Source organism: Lepidochelys kempii, chromosome 3 (genome assembly GCF_965140265.1).
Source record: "Lepidochelys kempii isolate rLepKem1 chromosome 3, rLepKem1.hap2, whole genome shotgun sequence".
Classification (NCBI taxonomy): domain Eukaryota; kingdom Metazoa; phylum Chordata; order Testudines; family Cheloniidae; genus Lepidochelys; species Lepidochelys kempii.
Window position 1 is genome coordinate 44,205,371 of NC_133258.1, and position 13,583 is coordinate 44,218,953.

The 13,583-nt window shown below is 41.1% G+C and overlaps 1 long non-coding RNA gene across 3 annotated transcripts in view; it reads right to left on the minus strand.

The window, feature by feature from the left end:
• LOC140908151 (uncharacterized) overlaps window positions 1-13,583 on the minus strand; it is a 149,422-nt gene that overhangs the window by 100,206 nt on the left and 35,633 nt on the right. For 2 of the 3 annotated variants that reach the window (XR_012157784.1, XR_012157783.1), the window contains exons 2-3: window positions 5,856-5,943; window positions 940-1,052 (exon numbers count right to left, since the gene is read on the minus strand). This is a non-coding gene — a long non-coding RNA (uncharacterized lncRNA). The remainder of the gene's footprint in view (window positions 1-939; window positions 1,053-5,855; window positions 5,944-13,583) is intronic. The other variant, XR_012157785.1, reaches the window with a different exon arrangement.

Here is a 13,583-nt window from a genome sequence, read left to right on the forward strand (position 1 = left end):
TGGGACTTTGGCACAAATTATGTCCCACTTGGGCCCACTGTAACATGAGTTCAAAAAGCAAAACTAGTAATCATAAGACTGATTGGATGAAAGCCTCAAACAATATCCAAAAATATGAAAGGCTAGATTCTGCCAGGTGCTGAGTCCTCCTGAGAGATGCCTAATGCCCTCAACCTAGTTGATGTCAGTGGGAGTCAAACACACATCTTGTAGAATCGTACCCATATTTAACACTCCCTAACCTTGACAGTGACAGCTATCGCTACCGATTTTACATGGAAGGCACCATAGTCATGGGCAGCAGTATAAAATCCTAAAATAGATAGTTATTCCCTCTTCCACAGTACGACACATGGCAAGTAATTAAATGCCTGGGTTGCCTGTGAGTGGATACGTGTGTAGGAAGAGAATGAGGTCTATTAATTAGAGCAGGGAACTGGAAGTAAGACTTCTGGGTTCCATTCTTAGCTTTCTCAGTTTATGTAATTTTTACCATAATCCCTCTATACCTTTGTTCACCCATCTATAAAATTGAGACAATAATACTTTAGCCAACTCACAAGGGTGTTAGGAAACTTGATTTTATAAAAGTACTTTTCTTATGTTTTATTAAGTGATTAATTTATTACCGACATACAGTGTTTGATATTCTGTATTTGTGCATTGCATTTGATGACAGCTGCAATAATGATATAACTTAATGTAAAATGGAAATTTGATCAGCAAAGGGTCTGACTCTCCTCTCCCCCCCCCCTTTTTTTTTTTTCACAAATACAACTTGATTGACTTCAACAGAGCCTGTCACTGAGAGCAGTATATGAGCCCCCAAACTATAGCTAATGAATTAGATTAGGACAAACATAACCAAGGGCCATACTTAAAAGGGGGAGAAGTATTAAAATACCTCCTATAATTCATTATAGAGGATAAAAAACAGACCTGGAGCAGCTAAATTAATTCAGAGATTCAACAGCCATCTTGTGCCAGCAATTCCTCAGAGGTAATCCTTGTTAGACAATGACAGATGATAGGACCAAGGGGCATAATGAAAGCTAGCAAAAAAAAAAAAATCAAAATCAAAACAGACATTAAAATAACAGTTCTTCATGCAGGGAATAATAAACGTTTGACACAGCCTAATGGGCCAGTTTGTTGGCACAAAGACACTAAGGGTCATTTAAGAAGCAGTTACACACTGTCCTGAGGAAAACATCATTGCAAAAATAATAAAGGATACAATTTGATAAACCAAATAGTCTGCATGTATCTTTGATATCCTTTATGTGGAAACAGTTCTATAAACACTTTCCCTCACATTTTAGGAAAATGCAACATCAAAGAAAAAATTATACTCAATAGCTTTTATATTTTTTGTGTGGAGAATTAAAAAGTCCAGACTACTAGCTTGTGCAATAAAAGTATAAAACATTATTATTAGTCAAGCAACCGCAATCATGTTTAACCAGTTATAATCTCATCAAATTTCCTGCTTTTAGACTAATTTTTCTCTTACATCTAAATGTTAATACAAGTGGTATAAATATTGAAGAATTAGTGAAATCTCATTATGTGACTCGGGGAACCAAGACTTCTCCGCAGCAAAACATGAGCATCTCATGAGCAATCTGATAATGAAACTCAGGACCAGCTGAGGAGCTAAATTGTCATGGCACCATTGACTTTAATGGACTTCAGCGGAGGATATGGCTCATGCTATAGTTCCATTCATCAGACAGGTTGTTAAAGGAAAGTCCTGACTACTATTTCGGAACCCAAGAGAGGATAATCATAGAGTCTACTTTATATAGATTTTTAAATGGTGTGCATCACCATAGTATCTGAGTACCTTCCAGTGGTGTATTAAGCGATGTGACTAGCATCCATTACTTATGGTTCATTCTCATCCTTTTCTCAGAGGCAGAAGTGTGTGAGGGGTGTTTGGTTTGGTGCGTGAGAGGGGCAGGGATGTTATGTACATATTGCTGTGTGTTTATATTAGAGAAAGCAGGCAAATAAATGTGTCTTGCATTTCAAGTGGAATGTGATTAAATGTGGGATGGACCTTAGTTCTTGGGGGAGTTCATTAGACCCCCCCCCCAAAAAAAAGTTCTGTTTCCCACACAGATGAGCATTACCCTTATTGTAGAAAGTTCCATTGTGCCAGAGGAGTATAATTGTCAACCCTCTTCTTCATCCTAGAGTTCTGGTCAATCTTTTAGATATCCTAGGCCCGGGCCACTATGTACCTTGAAGATAAGGACTGAGATCTTGAATGTGACTCAGTAGTCTATGGGAAGCTGTCAAGGTTCCTCCCCCACTCTGAACTTTAGGGTACAGATGTGGGGACCTGCATGAAAACCTCCTAAGCTTACTTTTCCCACCTTAGGTTAAAACTTCCCCAAGGTACAAATTAATTTTATCTTTTGTCCTTGGAATATCCACTGCCACCACCAAACTCTAACTGGGTTTACTGGGAAACGTAGTTTGGACACGTCTTTCCCCCCAAAATCCTCCCAACCCTTGCACCCCACTTCCTGGGAAAGGTTTGGTAAAAATCCTCACCAATTTGCATAGGTGACCACAGACCCAAACCCTTGGATCTCAGAACAATGAAAAAGCATTCAGTTTTCTTACAAGAAGACTTTTAATAGAAATAGAAGTAAATAGGAGTAAAGGAATCACCCCTGTAAAATCAGGATGGTAGGTACCTTACAGGGTAATTAGATTCAAAACATAGAGAATCCCTCTAGGCAAAACCTTAAGTTACAAAAAAGACACACAGACAGAAAGTCATTCTATTCAGCACAATTCTTTTCTCAGCCACTTAAAGAAATCATAATCTAACACATACCTAGCTAGATTACTTACTAAAAGTTCTAAGACTCCATTCCTGGTCTATCCCCAGCAAAAGCAGTATACCAACAGACACAGACCCTTTTGTTTCTCTCCCTCCTCCCAGCTTTTGAAAGTATCTTGTTTCCTCATTGGTCATTTTGGTCAGGTGCCAGAAAGGTTACCTTTAGCTTCTTAACCCTTTACAGGTGAGAGGATTTTTCCTCTGGCCAAGAGGGATTTTAAAGGGGTTTACCCTTCCCTTTACATTTATGACAAAAGCCAATGTAGAGAGCTGAGAACAGGTGTGATGTTCTTGCCATATCCTGCGTTGCTGCGATGACGTGCTGCAGAATCTTAGATTTTATGGCCAGAAGCAGATATTTTCATCGGTCTTGGAAACAAGCCTTTCATTCTGTTATTGTCGGACATGGCACTCATATTTTATATGCATAATGCTGAATCCTATCATTAAAATATACTTAGGGGGCTATAGCATGTCATCAGTGGAAGTTCTGCACATGACCCTCTATAACCTACAAAATTAACCATTTTTCATTCCTAAGTAAAATACTGTTTCAAAGTTTATCATATAGATTTTGTTTTTCTTTTGGAGTGGGTGGCTGGAATAAAGTGTTGGAGTTACAGCTCCACAGACTGAAGTCCTTTCTTTAGCCATAGATTAGGTACACCACCGTAGCAGCTGCACAAGCTTCCACCACTCTGCAGTATCAGTGTAGCTCATGGTGACCTACATGGATCACCACTGGGGGAGGGCAGGTGAATTATAGTTCAGACTCCATAGTCTGTTTATTCCTTGCCCTCTCTACTGAGGCTAGTAACAAGGGTGCCAACTGAGGGCATGATTTTTATAATGTCAATATTTGCTCCCTTGGACTGAGTTGATAATGACCTACGTGGAATGAAAATGGAACCAAACACACAAAAGGCTGTTTGATATATCTTATTGTCTACCTATTTATCCTAGCATTTATACTGTGTTCATCATCATGGTATCTGAGCACCAATCCCAAATTCCATGGGCCACCTCATTCCCACAGGATTTTTGCATTTCAAAATTGTTGTGCACTTAATTTTAAGTTGATCAGTGGCTAAAGCAGGGGCTTAATATTTGTGAAAACTTGAGATAAAAAGATAACATAGTGAATTATTGCATTAAACAAACAAAATGAGGGTTTCCCTCTGCACCTGACAGTAGGAGAGTGTTAACTAGTCCTTTAACTCGTGATTTTCATAAAAAAATGCTGAATGGGAGTTTCAAGACTAAGCTATGTAGATTCTAGCCATTGAAGGCCCTAGCAAACTATTTACCTGGGCAGCACTTTCCCTTGAAGAATTACTGCTCTAGGACAAATTCTGCGTTGAGGTGTGTATTTTATGCATGGGGTTAAGGGCAGAATTTGTGCAAGTCCTTTCATCTGATGGGAGGATATGGTAGTGCCAGAGTCTCGCTGAACTAGACATACCTGACAAAATGCTGGGTTGATAAGTGGAATGATAAACTTTTAAATCTTCTCATTGAGACTTTTATTAACATTTATTCTACTGGAGGGACCATTTGACCATTTATGGAAAACTCTTTACCTTTTTCATAAGATTATTACTTCTGCCAAATCAGAAGCGAATCAGTAGAAGCAGATGTGAATCAGTACCTGCAACCCATGAAGAGTTAATCACTTTTGATGGGTTGCTCATAAAATGTGAGTGTTGACAACCCGGACTTAAATTCAATCAAAATAAGTCATGAGAGTTAACAGCACGTGAGCCATGTGAATACTTGAGTACATCTAAACATTTTTTCTTTAAAAAGCGACGTGTGCTTCAAAAGCAGGTGTAAAAATCATTACTGTCAGGTTGAAGTGACTGCTCTGTGTACGTAGGGGGTTTTTTTTCGTTTGTGTATGTGGGGATGTGGTAGTTTAGAGAGAATATACTGAATTTAAGCGGTAGAACTCTACACATAAAAATCATGCAAGGAAAAAGGTCTAGAACATAATACAGCTCTGTTGTAATTATTGTATCTAACAGGTCTACCTCAGCTGTGAGCCCAATTGTTGGAAAGTGAGTGAAAGTTCATAAAATATTAAAATAATGTGTAACAGTGAATGTTGATAGGAGGGGTATGCAAAGGAGACAGACAGGCTGGATTAGTCCAATCTAAAAGGGCTACTAATACCTCCCAAGGGTTGTGTTAAGAATGTGACTGGTAAACAAAGGAGAATGGAATCAGAAATAAATGGAACAAAACTGGTGTGTTGGAAATTAGGCCTAAGTGGTGGACAAAATAATAATGAGATGGGTTATTTTGCCCATCACCACCTTTTTGGGTGTTCTTAAAAGGATACTTTTGGTGTGTGTGTGTGTGTGTGTGGTGGGGAGGATAAGTGAGGAACAGGTCAAGAACTTAACTTGCATGGTGGTAGCCTGACATCCGTCTGCCCCTGGGCGAGCCACAACAGTCTCGGTAATCAAAGGGTAGAGTCCCACCGAGGGGGCAATCTCTGTAATCCGAGGCATCCTACCTTATAAGGTGGGGGTGTGGGGGCTGAAGGGGACACCGAATCTGCCATTACAACATTGGGGGGGGGGTCTGGGGGCTAACATTAGCTACGACCGGTCCTGTTGGAGTCAAATTACAGCTCTGTAGAATGTCTGTTCTATCTCTGAAAGCCATAAACGCTTGTGTATACAGATGTTCATTCCATTCACCCGTTCGCTAACAAAACTAATTGGAGGATCGTATTATAATTGACTGATCCTCCCGGTGGCCACCATTCCTGGTCCCCTAGCCGATATTGAGGCCAGGCTACTGTACAAAACCTTTTCAATTTGCTTTTTGTCATTTGGATCTGATCCAAACACTTTCCAGCGTGCTAGAATGCATTCTAGGGGCGTGCACTGTGCACCGCCTGTCGTACTCTGTCCCTGTCCCATATTCCTGGATGACTCTGGGCATCCCCAGGTCTTAACAGAGAAAGTCCAGACCACTGGACTGTTCCTACCTTTTCCACAGGACCGGTTCCTCACCGTCACCTGCAGTTGCTTCTCCACTATAGGGGCGCGTTGCACCGTTGTGCCCTCCGGGGTCACCTGAGGAAAAAATGGCCCTTGCTGAGTGTAAACACGCAGCAAGTAACGCATGAAGCTGCTCTTCTCAGAGCTCAGCTGCTGTCTCTTTCCACGCAGGATTTGTAACGCTTGCTTCTATACAACCAAGCAGTGAGCATATGCATACTATTAAGCTTAACGGCCAAGTGCTCCATGGTTGGAGAGATACGGGTGCAGAGATTTCTGTGGTAGGGAGGGACCTGATCCAGGAGAAGGATTTGTTGCCAGGGAAAATGGCAGAATTAGAACTGGTGGGAGGTTACAATGTCCTTGCGCCTTTAGCTAAGGTACACATGGAAACTGGTCATTTGCAGGCTGAGCTGACTGTTGCAACAGTGGCACACAATTTTGCACCGTTTCTACTAGGGAATGATTTCTTTAATGTGGCAGGTTTCAGAGTACCTGCCGTGTTAGTCTGTATCCGTACAAAGAAAAGGAGGACTTTTGGCAACTTAGAAACTAATAAATTTATTAGAGCATAAGCTTTCGTGAGCTACAGCTCACTTCATCGGATGCATACAGTGGAAAATACAGTGGGGAGATTTATATACACAGAGAACATGAAACAATGGGTGTTACCATACGCACTGTAAGGAGAGTGACGAGGAAAGGTAAGCTATTACCAGCAGGAGAGTGGGGGGGGGGAAGAGGGACACGGGGGGGAGAACAGGGACATGGGGACCTTTTGTAGTGATAATCAAGGTGGGCCATTTCCAGCACTTTACAAGAACAGTAGGAGGGGAAATAAACAAGGGGCAATAGTTTTACTTTGTGTAATGACACATCCACTCCCAGTCTTTATTCAAGCCTAAGTTAATTGTATCCAGTTTGCAAATTAATTCCAATTCAGCAGTGTCTCGTTGGAGTCTGTTTTTGAAGTTTTTTTGTTGAAGAATTGCCACGTTTAGGTCTGATGTGGCAGAATCTGTCCCAGGGTTGGTCAGCAGTGAGAAGGAATCTTGTGCTAAAAGCCCCGGGGATGAAGTGGGGATGAAGTCACATGGACTGCTGGGGGGAATGGGAGGACCTCTCTTAAATTCCTCTGTAGCAGTGAAAAATGCAGCTTTTGGGGCAGGGATGGTTGTAACCAGTTTCTGTAGCACTGGGGCTCAAGGCAAGTCCCAGAGGGAGGGGCTGGACGAAGCCAGCTCCTGTCCTGTAATCATCTGCCCGGGCAGGGGAATGCTCCACCTTGTAACAGGGAGGCCACCCCAGCTGCTGACTGCCAGGAAGTTGCAGGTCAGCAGGGGACAGGGCAAGCTCTGGGGTGCACAGAGACATGTATCCCAAAGGTGGAAGTTAGGGTCCTGGTAACTTCTGTGGTGGGAACAGACGCTGGGGACTCTGTAGCTGGAAGCAAGCCCAACATCAGGGAAAGGGGGAAGATTTTGCTGGCCAGTGAAGGGTCTGTCATAGCTGGTAGCTGTGAGCCCACAGCCAGACCAGGGTCACCTTCCTTTTTGGGGGACACAGGAGTGTCTGACCCAGAGGGGAGCCCAGAAAGGGAAGTCCAGACAGAAGGCGAGGGGGAACTGGAGAGTCCGCCCACCTTTTGTAGGGAGGATCTTTCCCAGGAGGAGGGTAGAGAATCTGCATTTAAAATGCCAGACCCCTCTCCTGTGGATCAGAGTTTAAGGGAAAACTGGGGGTCAGATCCCCTGGAGGGGAGAGCCCCCTAGCTAACCTTTTGGGAACAGAAAGTGGGGTGTCTAAGTTTGTAAGAGATAAAACTGTCTCTTCAAGGCAGGAGGAAGGAAAACTTTGCCTTAGGGAAACTTCACATGTGTGTGGGGTCCAGCCCAGAGAAATTCCCAAGGGAGGGGCCGAGGGCAAGCATGGTTGCAGTACACCCTTTCCTTCCCAAAGCCTTAAACACATGCCTGAATTAAAAGCCTTCTCCAAAGAGGCAGAAGAATCTGCATCAGTGCACCTATCATGGTACACAAAGGAAGTGAAAAAGGTAATAGACACTAAACAAGCCAAATTGTATGAACAGAGTCTGTCTGCCGTAGATTTACTGTTAATCTTGTGTCTTTTGCTACTTCATCTATGGGTCAAGACAAAGGAGTTAATACTACTGGTAAACGCTTTAAAGATGTGTGACATACCTGATTTGTGGAAGAAACTATTGTACATGCTAGGGATGGTGACAAGACAGTCCCACAGGCATGTTACTCTTCAGCTTATACCTGTAAACAGGCTGGAGGCTTGGCACAACAGCAAAAGCATAACAGGTCCATGTGGCTGTGTAGAAGGGGAAACTGAGGCACACTGCCTCATGGCATTGGTGGCTAAATGCCAAAACACCTACACTTTAACAGATATTGCTGTCTGCATTTTGAAAAAAGATTGAAAACCACTGGCATTGACTGAACCATTCTATGCCTGAACTGAGGCCTTTTAAAGTCAGTGAAATAGTTCCTATTAACTTCAATGAGTACGAGACAAGGCCTTGTGTGACAGTTTTCAAGTAATGTTTAAAAGGTATCAATAACCGAGGAATATCAATGATACCAGGAATTTTTTTCTTCCGCTTGTCCAGCTAGGGACAGTTATTTCATTTTAAAAGGGGATATTTTCTGGTAGTAACAACAATGCTTATTACCACTAACATATCTCATTTTTAAAGTGCTGCATATGCCATCCCACCCTGAGAGCCACATGCCGCAGATGCCTTTCCTGTGTCCACATAGTAAAGCCCACCAGCAACATCCATATTTTATGATTGTCTGAACCACATGGGTAAAATTGGTTAGAATAATCCACTGAGATCACTGTTCTCACCCAAACATACATTTTATATATATAAAAAAAAGAGGGCATTTAAGCACAAGTCAGAAATGGGCAATCTGAGAAAGTTCAACACAATACAACATTATATAATGACCATTGCATGTCCCACACAGTTGCAGTCCTTGCGCATGGAGGACTAGTCCCTCCCTATTCCTTTGGGGAGAAGATGGGGGAAAAACTTGGGGGATATGGCCTGGCCTTCCTCCCATACTGGCCTGTGGAACAGGACTGGCCTAGTGATGGGGGTGGGAAGCTGCACTCCCTGACTAGCAACTAGGGCAGGTCTGTGCCTAAGCAGCATGAATGAGCACTCTGAAATCATGTTGTGTTTGTGGCGCCAAAGTCCACAAAAGATAGAGAATCTAATAACAAAGGGAATTATGTTGAAATGAAAGCTCCTGTGATTATTTTTAATAGAGTAGGTAGCTAATACATACAGTGCTTTCTAGAGGAAAATATATACACGGTTTAAAAAAAAGCTTCAAAGCAGTTTTATAACTGCTGTCCCTCTTTCCATTCACTGAATGGAGCTGTTTTCTCTCTCAGTGGGAGCTGACATTTTAATGATGCTTTCCAGCAGGGGTCCAGTTGGACGATGCAAAGGAGTGAAAGAATTGGATTTACTATTAGGAAGCATTAGGAATCAGAAAGTTTGAACGTTTTCATTCAATAAATTCTGTAATTTTACATATTTTTTGTTAATTGAATAGTTTATTTTTTTTTAATTGCAGAACTTACCTTCCAACACTAAAACTTTCTGACTTATTCTTTCAACATCTAAGCCAGTCCTGTCCAGCCTACTTTCATTAATGTCTCACTTCTTTTTTTAAAGGGACATTAAATTAACATTCCTGTGGTGGGAAGAACACCTCAAAGCCTAACACTGTGGCATTTAATTTCAGAAAGGGGAACTATGCAAAAATGAGGATGTTAGTTAAACAGAAATTAAAAGGTATGGTGACTAGAGGGAAATCCCTGCAAGCTGCATGGACACTTTTCAAAGACACTATAATAGAGGCCCAACTTAAATGTATACCCCAAATTAAAAAACACTAAAAAGAACTAAAAAAGAGCCACCATGGCTTAACAACCATATAAGAGAAGCAGTGAGATAAAAAGGCGTCTTTTAAAAAGTAGAAGTCAAATCCTAGTAAGGTAAATAGAAAGGCGCATAAACACTGCCAAATTAAGTGTAAAAATGTAATAAGAAAAGCCAAAAAGGAGTTTGAAGAACAGCTAGCCAAAAACTCAAAAAGTAATTACAAAATGTTTTTTAAGTACATCAGAAGCAGGAAGCCTGCTAAACAACCAGTGTGGCCCCTGGACAATCAAGATACAAAAGGAGCACTTAAAGACGATAAAGTCATTGCGGAGAAACTAAATGAATTAATTGATTCAGTCTTCATGGCTGAGGATGTTAGGGAGAGTCCCAAACCTAAGCCGTCCTTTGTAGGTAACAAATCTGAGGAATTGTCACAGATTGAAGTGTCGCTAGAGGAGGTTTTGGAATTAATTGATAAACTTAACAGTAGCAAGTCACCGGGACCAGATGGCATTCACCCAAGAGTTCTGAAAGAACTCAGATATGAAATTGCAGAACTATTAACTATGGTTTATAACCTGTCCTTTAAATCTGCTTCTGTACCCCATGACTGGAAGATAGCTAATGTAACACCAATATTAAAAAAGGGCTCCAGAGGTGATCCCGGCAATTACAGACAGGTAAGTCTAACGTCAGTACTAGACAAATTAGTTGAAACAATAGTAAAGAATAAAATTGTCAGACACATAGAAAAACATAAATTGTTGCACAAAAGTCAACATGGTTTCTGTAAAGGGAAATCATGTCTTACTAATCTATTAGAGTTCTTTGAAGGGGTCAACAAAGGGGATCCAGTGGACGTAGTGTACTTAGATTTTCAGAAGGCCTTTGACAAGGTCCCTCACCAAAAGCTCTTACGTAAATTTAAGTTGTCATGGGATAAGAGGGAAGATCCTCTCATGGACTGAGAACTGGTTAAAAGACAGGGAACAAAGAGTAGGAATAAATGGTAAATTTTCAGAATGGAGAGGGGTAACTAGTGGTGTTCCCCAAGGGTCAGTCCTAGAACCAATCCTATTCAACTTATTCATAAATGATCTGGAGAAAGAGGTAAACAGTGAAGTGGCAAAGTTTCCAGACGATACTAAACTGCTCAAGATAGTTAAGACAAAAGCAGACTGTGAAGAATTTCATAAAGATCTCACAAAACTAAGTGATTGGGCAACAAATTGGCAAATGAAATTTAATGTGGATAAATGTAAAGTAACGAACATTGGAAAAAATAACCCCAACTATACATACAATATGATGGGGGCTAATTTAGCTACAACTAATCAGGAAAGAGATCTTGGAGTCATTGTGAATAGTTCTCTGAAGACGTCCACGCAGTGTGCAGCAGCAGTCAAAAAAGCAAAAACAATGTTAGGAATCATTAAAAAAGGGATAGAGAATAAGACAGAGAATATCTTATTGCCCTTATATAAATCCATGGTATGCCCACATCTTGAATACTGCATACAGATGTGGTCTCCTCATCTCAAAAAAGATATGCTGGCATGAGAAAAGGTTCAGAGAAGGGCAACTAAAATGATTAGGGGTTTGGAACACATCCCATATGAGGAGAGATTAAAGAGGCTAGGACTTTTCTTCTTGGAAAAAAGGAGACTAAGGGGGGATATGATAGAGGTATATAAAATCATGAGTGGTGTGGAGAAAGTGAATAAGGAAAAGTTATTTGCTTGTTCCCATAATATAAGAACTAGGGGCCACCAAATGAAATTAATGGGCAGCAGGTTTAAAACAAATAAAAGGAAGTTCTTCTTCACACAGCGCAATCAACCCATGGAACTCCTTGCCTGAGGAGGTTGTGAAAGCTAGGACTATAATAGGGTTTAAAAGAGAACTAGATAAATTCATGGAGGTTAAGTCCATTAATGGCTATTAGCCAGGATGGATAAGGAATGGGTAAGCCTCTGTTTGTCAGAGGGTGGAGATGGATGGCAAGAGAGAGATCACTTGATCATTATCTGTTAGGTTCACTCCCTCTGGGGCACCTGGTATTGGTCACTGTCGGCAGACAGGATACTGGGCTAGATGGACCTTTGGTCTGACCCAGTATGGCCATTCTTATGTCAAGTCATCTTCTAGGGTAATCTGTTAACTACAATAGCTCTCTAACTTGCAGGGATTAAATACAATGCCTGATAATGTCATCCACATTGTCTCCCTCTGCTGGCCACTATACTGAGTGCATCTCTGCAGAGACTCCTATCATACAGTGTTATGCACTGCAAAGAGACAGCTCATTGCAACAGGCTGTGTGACTTTCAGGAACTGCTTTTCCTTGAAGGCCAAAGATCCAGGGTAGGGTGACTTCCCCATATGCTGTGGAGCAGGGAAGCAAGAACTAGGAGATTATGCAGCCATGCACTTGGGCTGTCACTGACTCAATGTATGGGATTTTGAATACTACCTTGGATCAGCAGCATGGAATTAAGCATAAAATGTGAGTCACTCAGGAGATGTATTGTGGGACCTTTCTTCCATTTTACAATGGTGCCTTAGGGAAAATGGAAATTAACATAATCTTCTGTTTACTTTTGTAATCAATCATGTCTCTGTAGCTTTTCATGCTATAAAATTATTTTTTTAAGTAGCAAATATCAGTTGCTTTGGTGGTGTTTATATGCATTCGAGGTCAGCCTGCTTCCACTCTGACACTGGGAACTGCCAGCCTATATTTACTGCTTGGAGCCTCCCGTTTGGGAAAAGGAACATGTGCATATAAAACTGCCTAACTTAGCTTATCAAGGAAAAAGTGTGTCTCCTTGAACTATACTAAATATTATGGATAGATTATATTACGTACACATCTATATACATCTTTGTTTTGTGACATTACAAAGCAATGCTATATGTATGATTTCTATATTTTGCAATATACCTTACTATAAATTCAGTAGCACCAAAGAATATATTTCAACATTTTATTGGAGTATTATTTCATTTTACTTTAAAATCTGATTAAAAAAAAATATAGGACAGATCTCCCACATCCTCTGAGGGAGAAAACCCATGGGAGGGAATGAGATAAGGAGGAAAATAAAAAACCTCTGCAAGATTCCTCTGAGATTCTTCCAAATTCTTCCCTCTGTGTTTCAACAATCCCTCTCTGCTCCAATGAAAAAGCAGGTGGTTTGGTCCCTATGCGTCATGGGTCCCAAAGATTTGCCAGAGGCACAAAACTACCTATCTAGGGGCCCTGTTCCACTCACTTTCTATGGTTCTCTTCCAGCTTCCTGTCAGCACAGCTCTGCTTCTGTTTCTGCATGGATTGCCCTGGTCCTTTGAGATCTACAGCTTTGACTTGCCAGACCCTCTGCTCCTTCCAAGTGGGTGGAAGTGGACTATTGTAAGAGAGGTAATGAATTCCAGCAATAGTTTTAAGCTTTCTGTTTTATAGTTGCCTCTTTGATGCAGTATGTATGTGTCTAGACATCCCTGCAAACTTGGTGAGTGGGAAAGTTTCATACAATACCCTCCCTCCTCCCACATTCTATTATTTAAGGTATATGGCCAGTCACATGTTGTGGTCTGATGACTTGTATTAATTTTCAATAATATCTTGTTTTAACATTGCCTTGTTTGGATCTGTATATGCAGATTCCATTAAATGTTCAGTCTCTTTAAGATTAAAAGCAAGAGTTGTTTTGTATTCACAAGCCTGACTGATGGATTTAGAAACATCTGCTACTTTGTGTTTCCAAATTCTGAACTTGGACCCAGT